The sequence below is a fragment of the Cololabis saira genome, chromosome 8 (assembly GCF_033807715.1).
Source record: "Cololabis saira isolate AMF1-May2022 chromosome 8, fColSai1.1, whole genome shotgun sequence".
In the NCBI taxonomy this organism is placed as follows: Eukaryota; Metazoa; Chordata; class Actinopteri; order Beloniformes; family Belonidae; genus Cololabis; species Cololabis saira.
Genome location: NC_084594.1, coordinates 12,629,803 through 12,644,673, shown reverse-complemented (window position 1 = coordinate 12,644,673; position 14,871 = coordinate 12,629,803).

The following is a 14,871-nucleotide window of genomic DNA, read 5'->3' as shown; positions in this document are numbered from 1 at the left end:
ATGTTATGATATAATGTTATATTGTTAAGACTAACATAATGCGCTGAAATATCACTGAATCCGGGCAAAATTTTAATCTTAATTAAAGGAGCATGAGGCTCCTTTTAAGAAATTAGACTCTCTAGCGCCACCCTTCACCATGACGGCCGTCGGGGGTACTGCAGCCAACAGCGAAGCCGGCACGGGAGAACGGGGAGAACGTGCATGCAGCGTCATGTGACGTCACATCCGCAGCCCAGCGCGGGAAATTCGGGACCGAATTGCAGCACATTTTGCAGCAGACAGCCTGTTCAAGGCAAAGGAGAGATACACTAGAGGAAACATTCTTTTGGGTTTGGAACGCTTCATCTGACATTATTACTAGAAAACTTAAAATTTTACGGATTTTTTTCATAAATCCTGCCTCAATCCTGCCTCATGCTCCTTTAAGTGAATTTTGCCTTGACAGGGGAAGAGAATCCCACCTTTAACAATCCACTTTATTCTAGGCAACAAGGGGAGCAAAAATAGCAGAATGACGGATAATAAAGAACATTTAAATCTCCATGGGTTCATTTGAAGGGGATATCAGATTGTTTGAATGTTAGGGATAAATCAAATCAAATCAAACAGTATTTATAGAGCACTTTTTATACAATGGTAGTACAAAGTGCTTTACATAATAAAATCAACATCAGTATATAAAAACTCACACACTCATGGTTAAAAACAAACATCAGCTCAATTTTTTACACACATCCTCATAAACATAAAGCGTTTATAGGATAATATTTGCTCTTGAGAAGACCTCTGCAACAGAGACAAGATTGGTGGAACACTCGTTATGGATGAGATACATACAAAAGAAGTTCATCCACATAAGATATCATTTAAGTTCAATATCATACCGAAATATTCCTTGAAATAAAGAAAGGCACTTTAAATCGACTGAGAGTTCACTAGCCAAAGCAAAAAGGAGGGTTAGAGAGAGGACGGCCCTGCCCAGTGCCATGAGATAATGTAAATAACGAGGTGTCATTTGTGACAATACTGGCCTGGAGGGAAAAGTACAGGATCTTAATCCGAAAGATAAACTTCTCCCTTAAACCCCATCTGTTCAGCACACCAAAAAGATAGTTCCACTCAACACGATTGATGCTTTCTCTGTATCAAGTGAAATAACTACTTCAGGAACAGAAGGAGAGTGAGCACAGACAGTTCTGTTAAAAAGAGTGCAAAACTTCAAAATGAGCTGACGTCATTTAACAAAACCATTTTGTTCCTGTGATATGACTCCGAGAAGAACGGCCTCAAGGCGAACTGCTAACACCTTAGCCAGAACTTAAGCGTTAAAAGCAGACAAAGGTCTACAGGAGGTAAAGGAAGTGAGGGTGCTTGATCTGTATAAAATCACCACCAAGAATTAAGAAGAAAAGTGTCAAAGAAAACTGTAGGAGCAAAATACTCTATCTGGACTGTCAAATTTTGTTGCATTAATGTTTACTTATAGGACATAGTGGAGGAAAAGCTTGCCAATGATTATCAAGTGTCTGCCATTTTTACCCACTACAAACTCAGAAATTTAAAAGTGGACGTCTTTATTAATTAAAAGAGCTACTCCTCTGGCTCTTGATTCAAATATTGAGTGAAAGACAATGCCCACCCAAGGACATTTAATTCTGAAGTGATCTCTATCTTGTAAATGAGTTTCTTGTACAAATAATATGTAAGCTTTCAGGTGCTTCAAAAATTAGAATATCTTAGATCACTTAACTGTACTGATCATTACTTTAACTCAAAAATTTTATGAAAGAAACACCATCTAAATCAAACTGGATATAAGACATATCATTTGTCATTCAGATATTAAAAAAAGGAAGATCCCTCAGGATGAAAAAAAAAGAAACATAAAAGTGTTTTCCACATTTTGTCTGAGCAGAGGCATGCTGGAAGAACAACCCTGATATCCAAGCCCCCAAAAGCACCACGTCTGTATCCATGCGTAGTCGATGGAACAGCAGTCATCCTCATAGTAGTTCTTACAGCTGTTTTATCCCATTTTCTTCCAATTTTGCTACTGTTTCGAAGAATTACAATGTCATCTGCACAAGCAGAGAGAGACTTCTCGATTTCAGCTACAGCACCTTTTAGCGTGGGGAGTCTCCCCTGCATGGCAGAGATGCTGGAAGAGACTTTTGAAGGATGTGAAAAGAAAACATTTCCCTACAAGGAAATGTGATTGATTTTGTGCCTTGCTACAAGTATCTGGGTGTTTTAATTGATGATCGGATTTCTTTTAAATCTCATATAGAGAACCTGATCAAGAAATTAAAGCTTAAGCTGGGTTTCTTTTATCGCCACAGAACATCCTTTACATTTGCTGCCAGGAAGAAGTTGGTTGGTGCCACCTTTCTTCCCCTACTGGATTATGGCGACCTTCTTTATATGCATGCCCCTGCCAAATGTCTGCAATCTCTGGACTCTGTGTATCATGGTGCCCTGAGGTTTGTCATAGGTTGTAAAGCCCTCACTCACCATTGTACCTTATATCGCAGAGTTGAGTGGCCCTCATTGGCTGCACGTCGTCTCTCACACTGGCACATTCTTGTATATAAAGCCATTTTAGGTGTACTTCCCCAATATTTGTGTGGTTATATTTCGAGAACCCAGAGCGCTTACTCCCTACGTTCCAACGATTGTTATCTGTTGAGTGTCCCCAGGGTTCGCACTGAACTCGGCAAGCACTCTTTTATGTACTTTGCACCTTTTGCCTGGAATTCATTGCAGAGCACCCTGAAGTTGAGGGATCTTGTTTCTTTGGGATCATTCAAGAATGTTATGAGTGACATAGAGTCGGCCTCATACCGTTCTTGTTCTTGTTCATGAAAGCCCCATTATCTAGCTCTACTGATTTGATCAGATTATATTCGGTTTATTTTATTGTTGTTTGACTTGGTGTTTTAGGTAATTCTGTACTGTCTGTTTTAACTGTTGAAACTCAATGTTTTAAAGCTGCTGTCTTGGCCAGGCTTCCCTTGTAAAAGAGACCATTGTGTCTCAATGGGACCGACCTGGTAAAATAAAGGCTAAATAAATAAATAAAAAAATAAAAAGATGTGGAAGACGAAGGGAACAGTGATTCCAGTGGTAATTGGAGGACTCAGCAGTTTGATCTCCAAGTTGGTTGTCTGGCTCCTTCCGATCCCAGGAACAACATCCGAGCTCTTTGTACAGAAGAGCGCAGTCCAAGAAACAACATAAATGCTACATAGATATATATATATATATATATATATATATATATATATATATATACACACACACACACTTACACACACCTTGGGGAGTTATTTAACGATATAGTGATAGTTAAATAACACTTGCAGTGCACCAGTTTTGGTTTATTTTAATATTTAGCCTCCGATAATATCATTGCTGCCCTCTGTCCCATGAAAGAACTTGTCAGTGTGGGGTTTGTTTGGAACCACTGAAGACTACATCAAACACTATTCCACCTAGCAGCTAGATTAGGGAGAATCAGAACTCTCTTCGTCTCTATGGCTCTGGGCTGACTAGTTCAATCATCCTCTCAAACATCTGGAAGGTTTTCTTTTTTGCTCTTTACCCTCTGTGTCCAGACATCTGCTCAGATGCAGCTACAATGATCTCTTTAGAATTGAGATGTTAAAGGAGCTTGAGGCCGGATTGAGGCAGGATTTATGAAAAAAATTTGTATACGTTTTAAGTTTTCTAGTAATAATGTCAGATGAAGCGTACCAAACCCAAAAGAATGAGCCCTCTAGTGTATCTCTTGAACAGGCTGTGTGCTGCAAAATGTGCTGCAATTCGGGCCCAAATTTCCAGCGCTGGGCTGCGGATGTGACGTCACATGACGCTGCATGTGCGTTCTCCCCGTTCTCCCGTGCCGGCTTCAATGTTGGCTGCAGTACCCCCAACGGCCGTCGTGGTGAAGGGTGGCGCTAGAGAGTCTCATTTCTTAAAAGGAGCCTCATGCTCCTTTAATAATTTTGTGTGAATCTAACAACGGTAGTTATTAGTTACCACTGGTACATGGGATGTTGATGTTTTTTGTGTCAGTCTTCTCTCAAGATAAACTTATATTTTGGCTCAGTAACATTATAACATATAGGCTTGAGACCAGTTTCTTTCTTTGTGAAAAAATGTTTCACTCAGAATAATCACAGTGCAAATACCAGGGAAAAGAGCCAAAGCGAGAGGAAGGAGACAAAGAAATAAACTCTGACATCCGGGCTGTGCAGATGTTACACAAATGTCAACATCAGCTTCAATCTCAACTTCAGCGAAAATCACATCATCAAATATTTGCTGTGGCTATGGGTTTTCCTCTGTTTGTCAGTTCTCACCCAGTCACTTCTTCTCAATGTCAAGACTTAAAAAGGCAAGCAAACTGCGCAGAGCCAGCGGCCTGTCAGGTGCAGCATATCTACACCTCATGGGGCAAAAAAGTCAATCTGCGCTGACAAACGCTCACTGCTGCACTGACTGTCTTTTCACACCCCAGGCATGACGACTAAAAAAACGAGAGGACTCTACCACCCTTGCAAAATGAAATTAAAGCAAATTACTGGACTTACTCAGAAACTGAGTCTGAGGAGAAAAAAAAGTGACAGCCTGCATGTGGAAAATATTTTTCTTTCATTTCAGTCCTTTGTTCCATTTGGGAGTATTTTTGTTTTTCCTTCTGCCGAGGTTCAAAAACACAATTTCCTGAGGTCTTAATGAAATTTCTGTGTCATACATTGATAAAAATGCCAGCAGGTTTTTGTTCAAAGCGACAGGTTCACTTGTCAGCCACTTGACCACTCGTCCATTTCCACCATCCCTGTTCCAAGGACTGCACCTCTTGTTGGATTGGTTCGTTTTTTCTGGAGTACCTATTTCTGATGTAGAGCCAATACAGAGTAATATGAAATTAGTATAAACCTAGACATTGATACTCTGAAAAATAATTGTGGTTCATCTTCAGACTAGGGTGGCTTCAAAGTGACAGGGTAGTGTCAGAGTTTTGAGTGGGTTGTCACTTTAGACACCCAAATATATGATCTCCAGCAGTGAAAAAAATATTACCATTTTTATAATGTCATTTTAAATATGCCCAGTTTGAGTTTCGCAACAATGTTGTTGTTTTCACTTCTTTTGTTTCAAAATTCACCTCATTCTCTCTTGCAGACGGATCAGGACTGCAGACAAACCAGTCCATTACACATGCTTTCTTCTTCCTCACCTACACGTTTGTAATGTGTAATGAGGTTTTGCAGTTAAATGTTGAAAAATACATAGATGTCCATGGAAAAGATATACCCTTGAAGTAACAAATGTTTTAAAATCTCAATGTAATAGCCACTTCCCACCTTTGTCACTCAGATACTCATTTTGTACCAAATTCAGTCTTCTTTTTGGATTATCTGTTTGAAATAACATCATTTATTTTTCCTAACCTCATTAATAGCTATAAATTGCCCAATCAAACACTTTTTGGCATGTGTTGCAAGCCTGCAAAGCAGCCTAACAAATGAAATCAAGCAGATGATGTGAAACATGAAACAGCTTGTGTTCATGCTTTCTGTGATAAAATGAGAGTCAAAGTACATGTAGGAATTGCTATCTTTGTTCATGATTGATGATTTAGTGTTGTACAAGGTGTAAAGCACATAAACCACCTATAAAAATTAATTAATTTGAAAGATATGTCGTCACAACAATAACAAAAAAGACATAACAAAAGCAGAAACAGCATACTGTGATTTCATCTGCATAATGCCTGAATTCGTTTCGTGGCTACTTCTTGTTTAACCAGGAAACTGCAATAGTAATAATGGCAGATCATTGCTTTTTCTCTTATCCAAATATTCTTTCCACTTAACTGTGTTTGGCTGTCATGACGTGTAGAGCTGATGTGGGGAGCAGTTCCTTCTCAAAAGGCTAAAATAGAAGTCTCCCAAATGAAACTCCGGTTCAGTGATTTCATAATTCCAAAGACTGGCTCGTCCTTTGTTCATGGTCTTTAAATGCATATGAGTGGAACGGGAGCTTTGTACTAATGATTGGTAAGGACTTGCGCTGTGGAAGATTAATCTAAAACCATTGTAGCACTGGTATTATAAGATCAATCCATCCATCCATTCATAAGATCTTATTTCTCTTCAGGGTATACACCAGATACATCCAAAAATACATGATTAAACCATTCTTGGAGTTTAAGAAGATGTATTTCAGTTTTCCTTAAGGCTTAGATCATTGGATCAGTGAACATTTAGTATTTGCACCGAATTGCCATGGACTGTAATGCTGTTTTAATTTATTATAGATTTTAAGTTTAAGAGAAATCAATTTTATTTATGTGGTACAATAATACAACATAAGTCATTCAGGGACGATTAAGGTCAAGATCATACAATTATAAATGCAGGAAATACTTCAATTTTCCTTCCATCCACTATACTATATTATTGCTATTTGGAGTCATGGGGGCTAGTTTTGATGATGCAAATGTTTTCCCTTCTTTGTGAAGACAATACGATTTTTATTATAAAAAAAGAAGAATCAGCTGTTCTCTGCTTTAGTGGGTTGTGACAAAAACCTTTTGACTTTGAAAAAAATTTCAATTTTTAGGTTACCGTACTGATTTTCAGATGTCTGTAGTCCTCTTGTCAGCCAGTGTTTTGTAAGGTGGATGCAGGTAAAATGACTGTGGGGAGGTCTTGGGCCAAAGATCAAGGTCTCAAATATCTCTGGTCATTTTCTGCTTCATTCAGTCTGTGTTGAATAACACACAGCACTGAATAAATGCCACTAAAAAATAAAGTTTCTACCTGGCCGACCTTGGGATACACACAGTAGTGCTGGTGTCAGTTTTCCCATCACTGTTGTCTTTGGGGTGTTACCCACGGCTACAGGAGGAAGACGTCAGCTGGTCTCATTGGGAAGAAGCTGATCCTCCAGGTGGCTAAACACTGCAATAGGATTCAACCAGTAATGCCAAACAAAATATGGCCAGTCCAGCCAGTCTTTGCACCACTGTGGTTGAAAACTTCATGTTTTTATTTATTTTTTTTAGCTCACTTTGGAGCCATTTCTTGTCCCACTCTTATGCCTTCTACCTTTTAGTTGAAGACCCATACGCAGAATCAACAGAAGATATAATGGTCTTGAACTGGGAACGTTTTGTGTTCACATCCTTTATAATTACGTTCATCCAACTGTCAGCAGTTTTTTAAATAATAAAATAATCTATAGTTTGTGTGTCAGTGTGTGGTTTTGCTTTCAATATACAGTAGTTTATCTACAATATATGTGTGTTGACTGTTCAGAAGAGGAAATGTGAGACTTTTGAACTTATAAATAATTTAGAAATGACACCTTTAAAATAAATGAAGGAGTGTTAAACATTTGACTTTTTTTTTTTCAAATTATTCAAAAATGTATGTACTTCCCTTTGTATGCACACCATGTAGCTAATTCAGTGAACAAAAAAATACATTTGATTTGATTTGATTTGTTTATTTGCACAACATAAAAAAACGGTACAAAAGTTTAAATGAACATAAAAAAAAAACATGAAAATATGTGCAGGTGAGAAAGGAAGCCCTAAATGGGCTTATTCAAAGTTCTCACCAGGAAAAATACATTGTATTGAGATACATATATAAATAAAACCAAAACGACAGAGATAAAAATGTATTTTTTTTTCATGGTCTTATCTGAGCATATCTTGTCCCTGAAAAGAAATACTAAAAAGGAGGTTTGCATCATCATCTGGCAGATTGTTACTGAGGAGAAAGGGTAATGGTACTTTGTTTCTCAGATTACATCAGTGTACACATACGCGTGCCATTCACTTTGAAAGAAACCGACAAGCAAACAAAACCTCCATTGTCACTCTATGCCACTGCTTATCCTTTCTTTCATCTTGTCCTTTTCTGTCATTACATTGCTCCTGCACTTGTTTTCTTCCCTCAGACTATCGGATCCTCTTGGTGCCACTTTTGGTCAAACTATGCTATCGCTACTGTGACAGAGGCAGACAATAGTATGTGCTGCATTTACTGATCCCACCTACTAATTACCAAGAGCTCCCCGGTCCTTTTGATCCTGTGTTGTTGTACTCTGGATAGCCTCCTGGTCTTTGAAGGTATATGTGATGGAAAAAAAAAATACTTTCAAACACTGAGAATCCATTGGCTCTGGCTGTGTGACTCGACTCGGCTGACTACATGTCTTTCAGCAAAGAGCTGCCTCTGGCCTTGTATACTGTACCTGGCAACAATGACAGAATGTGTGTGAGAGTAGATAGTAGGCAGGGAATGTGTTGAATATTCTGGGTCCTACATCCAGGGATGTTCTGACCAGGGGTCATGTCTAGCAGTTTAAAGTGAGTATTATGATCCAGTTGTATTCAATAATTTTAAAATATTACAGGGTTGATGGTTTTACACACTTTGAAGTCCTGGCTCTCTCTTAATCTCAGAGCATACTGTCACCATGACGATGGAAACTGCTGAGAGTTATACTTGTGATTAATATGTTATGGTATCCTTGAAAGGGGGCTTGAGTCTTCGATTAATCATTTCAAAAGATCAATATAAAAGTAGATGAATAATTTAATTCTGCTTTTTAATAAGCTCTGAGAGTCAGCTGTAAACTATATTGTCCAAAGATAAAATGTCAGACAATACAGTTTTCTGTCTGCTTCAAGTCCCCAATACCGACGAGCGTGGGGAGAAAAGTATTTAAATTTTGAGATCATTCAGCTTTTTTCCCCCAATACCCCTCTTATCATGCAAGTACTGCACTTCCCCAGGTGAACTGAGTGGCACAATGCTGGATAAAAGGAATATAACTTGTTATTTTTTTTCTCTATTTTTCAAAGACACATTGTAAGCAGCACAAAGGGGGGCGAGCTGCACCATTTACAAATCAGCTCTGCCTTCAGGGAAATCTGCTGGTGGATGACATTGAAGTTAAAAGTGCACAGACGGAGACTTTGTTGCTCTGGAAATCACACATGTGAACAGACTTTCTGTGCATGAATTTGACTGGCAGTAAAAACTTGATTTGGATGTTATCAGCCCATTAAAGGTCTGTTAGCAGCTGCTATCACTCCCAGAGATATAGCAAATGAGGGCACTCCCCCACGTCCTAGCGGGCTCACCTATTATCTGTAATAAGAAAAAACGCTGAGCACCCACTTGGAATGTTATCAGCCCATTAAAAGGCCATTATCAATTGTCAACACTCCTTAAATTAATGTTTCAATCCAGCCATACTTCACTTATTCATTGCCCAAAAACTGGTGAATGGGAAATAACCTAGTTTAGGCAAATGCTTGCAGTTCTAGGAATAAATACATATAAAGGGCTAGATTTACTAAACTGGGCAATTTAGCCTGTGCATGCAAATCAAAAAAATTGCTAATTTCAATACAGTAAAAAGCAGTGAACCAGGAAAGTAAAATAAATTTAGCAAATTGTTTTTTGTTCCTTTTTTTCCCTTCTTTTTTTGGTACTGGACCCTATCCCATGTTCTGGTGGATCAATAAAATTAATATAGCATCCACGCCTTAATGCCTGATGCATCATACAGGACTGTCTCAGAAAATTTGAATATTGTGATAAAGTCCTTTATTTTCTGTAATGCAAAAATGTTATACATTCTGGATTCATTACAAATCAAATGAAATATTGCAAGCCTTTTATTATTCTAATATTGCCAATCAAGGCTTACAGCTTAAGAAAACTCAAATATCATATCTCAAAAAATTAGAATATTCTGGGAATCTTAATCTTAAACTGTAAGCCATAATCAGCAATATTAAAATAATAAAAGGCTTGCAATATTTCAGTTGATTTGTAATGAATCCAGAATGTATGACAATTTAGTTTTTTTAATTGCATTGCAGAAAATAAAGAACTTTATCACAATATTCTAATTTTCTGAGACAGTCCTGTATACAATAGATACATTTCTGAGACATCTGCTCCACTCCCTGTATCAAAACTGTGAAAAAGAAAATAGTTCTATTCATTAAATATCCAATAAAATTAATTAAATATCCAAAAGTATATTTATTAATCAAAAATAAATAAGATGATCGAATGAAGCGACTCCGTGTGTCATTCATGTTCGGCTGTTGATGTGTTTTAAAATGCTCTGTGGTTACGGACTGTAAGAATTGTCTTGTATGGGGTTGAGGCAGGAGTGTGATTGGATGAAAGAGGCAAGGAGGTGGAGTCAGTGCGTGAACAAGCATGGGAGCCAATGTGTGAGAGAGAACGAGTATGTTTGCATCATCAGTATATTGGAGCACACGGCTTGTTACGCTACCTCACTGAACAGATACAGATCATGCTGTATACTGGTTATACAGGTTACCTGGTTACAGACCAAGTAATGTGCAATACTGTCAGGACAGCATGCACTACCTGGATGAATAAAGCAATGAAAGGCCTGCTGTGTAGGAGATGTCTTGTTTGGGTAAGCTTATGGATTGTAAAGCTCTGTCTCCAAGGTGAAAGTCCACCAAAAAAGGCTTAGTAACAAAAGCTCTCAGAATACAAATGTCAATGTTCTTGCTATTTTTTTATTTTATTTTTTTTATATTACTAAAGCTCAAGTCTCACATGGAACTGCTGCAGTGTGCCAATGCCTGCATAATTCCAGGCATTCTAGCCAATGAGAGAGAGCTCAAAACTGCATCATGAAATGGTTTAGAAGCGTCCAAGAAGTGACCATCGACTGCTCCACTGAACGGTTTCAGCGGAGGGTTTTAGAAAGGTTTTAAACTGCATATGAGGGGCAACACAGTTTACAAGTCAAAAAGCTTATTTAATGTGACACCAGTCATCCTTTTTGTTTTCTAGAAAAAAGAAGACATGGCAAAATTTGCATGTTTAAAGGAACAGACTACTGTACCTCACGATTCTGACATGAGCACAAAGCCTTTAGCTAAATTCATAATCTTATACATTTACCCAAGGAGCCAAGGAGGCAGTATTTGGAAACCACTCCACTTTTGAAAATACTGTACTCCTGATCAGAGCCAAGGACTGAGTAAAACTATTGCAAATCCGGACCGCAGCGCTTTTCACGCCACCCTGCGAGACTACTGCCTAAGACAATAAATCACTGGTATCCAAAAAGGTGTTGTCGCGGTTTCTATAACTCTATGACAGACCATGGTCTTTTCATTTGAATGAGACAGAAATAGAGTGCTGCTTGGTTGTGTATAGATTTTGTTTGCAATACTATTTTGTCCTCGGTCAGCTATCTGTTCTGCCTTCTAAGCTCATTTAAAAATGTTGGATCTCACAAGAGAGTGCGTATGCTCTGTCCACAGCAAAATCAAGATAGATTAAATTGCTCAAGGTGACAAAAATACGTTTATCAATGTGGAATCCTTACAGAGTCATGTGTGAGTGTTTAAACAGGAAATTCCCCAATGATATGCTTGAGCACACGGGTATCTTGGGTGGTTGAGAGGTACAAGCTGCAGTGTCACATTTCCATGACAATGGAACACCAGGCTCTTTTGCAGAGTTGCAAAGGGAGTGTGGCACCAGTTCAGCACCAAAGTGACTTTCATTTTGTATAGTTGCTCCTCTTTCTCTCTCTATTTCCTCCTCCCTCGCAACAAAAAAGAAAAGGAAAATATATTAAATACTTTGTTCAAAGTTGTTGGGTTTGAACAGTAACTTAATCATTTACCTTTAAGACAAGAGTTTGATGTGTGACTGATATTAGCTCCCTCGTGTTTTAGGGTTTAGTAAAGTATGAAAACTTTAATATGAAAAGTTTTTAAAAGTATTATTGTCATTATAAGATATATAGTGTGCAACTGCAGTGGTAAGTATTCGTGTACTCCATGTCATGATGTGACAGGAAACTAAAGATTTATTTAAAAACTTTGCCCTGTTTTGTCTCCAATATTTTAGTTATTCCATCACATAGAGCCACTATATTGATAAATACTTCATACCCTTCTTTCCATCCTTGCATACTAAGTCTACTGTAGCAGTAGCCAAGGCAATAATGATACCACGTAATTAGGGCTTCATATCCCTTAGCTTTCTCCATTATTGCAGTCTCCATACCAGAAATCTCCTTTTGAATGTTTCTCAATATGAGAGAAACTCATTAGTTGTAGACAATAAGGATTAGGACTATGGAAAGCTTAACTGAAATGTGTGAGCTAAAAGGAAATGAGGTCTTCTGTTACCATACCAGAGACATGCTCATCATCTCCACCTCCTTGCAGTTAATTGCAAGGAAGAACAGTTTTGTGTTCATATATAGATGCAGAAGGGATGTCTTTATGCATACAACAGAATATGCTCGGTGGATTATCATACACAGTTTTTTTTGCCCATTTTAAGTTTAATTGTGCACCTCTTTTTCCTCATTATATGTTATGTTTTGCATGTACACATAAATGAAACATGCAGTTAAACAAAAAAGAAAAAGAAAACATAAAGCACATTACTCCAATTTTTAGCACAAGCCCCATCTCCCTACATGTTTGTTACAGCAACGATGTACCGTAGTGATGTAACATGCTTGCAACCACATGTGTCACTTAGGTAGAAGTGGTTGCACTTCCACAAGGATGAATGCTGCTTGCTCCAAACGGTGTCCCAGAGGAGACAGCATTTGTTATAGTAAGTTTTTTCTTTTGGATAATTTGTCAAATGAAATAAGTAGGCTGCTGCCGCAACACCGACTGTAGAGTAAAGTGGGTGAAAGATTAATCAGGGAAAACTCTATTACTATGACAGAAATTAATGTAGGAAGAAGAGGTGGCATGATGAATGGATAAATGAAGGTGAACAAAAAAAAAGGACAAATGTGGTGAGAGGGGAAATACAAACAGTGCCAAGTCTACGTGGCAAATCTCGTCAACAAATCCCAGTGTGAGTGTCCCTATCCTCCCTCAGGAGCTACTCCTTCTTCATTTATTTACAGCTGTCTGCAGCAGCACAAGTAGATAAACAACTGCAACTCCCCTGTGAAAGGCCCATGCCAATACCAGGGCCCTTAAATGATTATGAAATGCATTTTCAGATATAGACCACTCTATTGCATGGAGGTACAAAACACATACATCCACAAATGCAAAGATGGCATATCATACCACAGGACCATCAAGCACTCAATTTCTTGACTACCAAATATGCACGCGGCCTTGCAGCTCCCCTCATCCTACTTTCCATATATTAATGTAACACTTTCCTCTCTGTGTTGTTCCAACATCTTTCAGTGGCAAACTATGTTTATTCTTTTCAATTATCTCTTCATTTCTGCAGCCCTCAAAGTGTAGTAGCTAGTTTTTAATGTTTTTACCACAAGGACACAACAGAAGAAGAATTACTTTTATTCTACCGTTTTAAACCATGAAGATCTTTTTAGTTTCTTGTGAGAGGAAACATATTGCTCTAACCTTGAAGCTCTCTTATTTGGTGCATTCACATAACCCACAATGCTACAGCTCAGTCCTGCACATTGAAACACAAAAGCTTCAAACACATATTTGTTTCACACCCTGAGGCTGCCTACGCTGTTCCTAAACAAACTGCTTTATATTCCTGTACAAACTACAGTATACTCGCATTGTACATTGCAAAGTCAAGATCTGAAATTGTTATCCTATGGCTTGTACAACTTAACATGGGGAACATGCACAATATTGGATTATAGTGATATTTTAAAGCCAGTTTTAGCATGCATTGGAGGATATAAAGAAGAGAGAGGCTTTAGATTGCTCTAGCAGATGAGCTGGTTTGCGTGAATGTGCCTTCTTTCCGCTCTTCAAACTTAAGAGATTGGAATCAGAAGTTATGCAAATCATATTAAATTTGTTCTGTATGAATGCTTGGCTGAAAGACTGCGCAGTACCAGTCGTGCAGATGCTGCTACTTGACAGTGACACGCATAAAGAAAAATGCATATCTTATCCTGCCGTGTGATTAAAAGAAAATCGACAACTGGTCATCTCAAATGCTGTAGCTGCAAATTCTTTTGTGCAATTGTTGACAAACTGATTTTCTTTTCAGTGATCACAGATAATTATTCTGCATGGGGCAGAATATGCAATAACAATCCGTTTACAAAAGGTCAGCGTGACATGGAAATCAAATATTAATGAATAAAACAAATACATTGAGGAGAATCATTGAAATAACTATCTTATCACTCTTGTAAGAAAGATATATTTTCCCTCCTTCTCCTTTATATAGAATATTAAGAGATGGAGGAGTAAAAACACTGTGATCACAGAGTACCACTTATTTGGCCACTACAGGCCAAATAAATAAATAAGAATTTCCACCTTTATAAAGTGGGAGGTCAAACAGGATGAACCACAAGAAGAAAGGGAAAAAGTAATATTGGATATACCAAAAGAACAGTGGGGAAAGCAAGTTGTTCCCCTTGTACATGATGCGATCGTGTAAATGCAGTGGAACTTTGACCCTAATACAATCAAGTACAACCATTTACTAGCTGACATATGTCTCAGCCCATCTATATGTATTTTCTTTGAAATTACAATAGTTTTCATAACATATTGATAGTTTAGGTGTCAACTAAGATTTAGTTCAATTGGGGGCACGGTGGCGCAGCAGGTAGTGCAGCCGTCTCACAGCAAGAAGGTCCTGGGTTCGATTCCCGCCGGGGATGCTGTGGGCACTGAAGTGCGTGTTAGTTCCCCCATGACTTCAGTGCCCACACCCTGGGTGGGGTTGGTGAAAGGATCTTTCTGTGTGGAGTTTGCATGTTCTCCCCGTGTTCCCCTGCTAGCTAATGGGAGCTACCCTCACAAAAACATGCAGCAGTCCTGGGCTACACATGCCCCCTCTG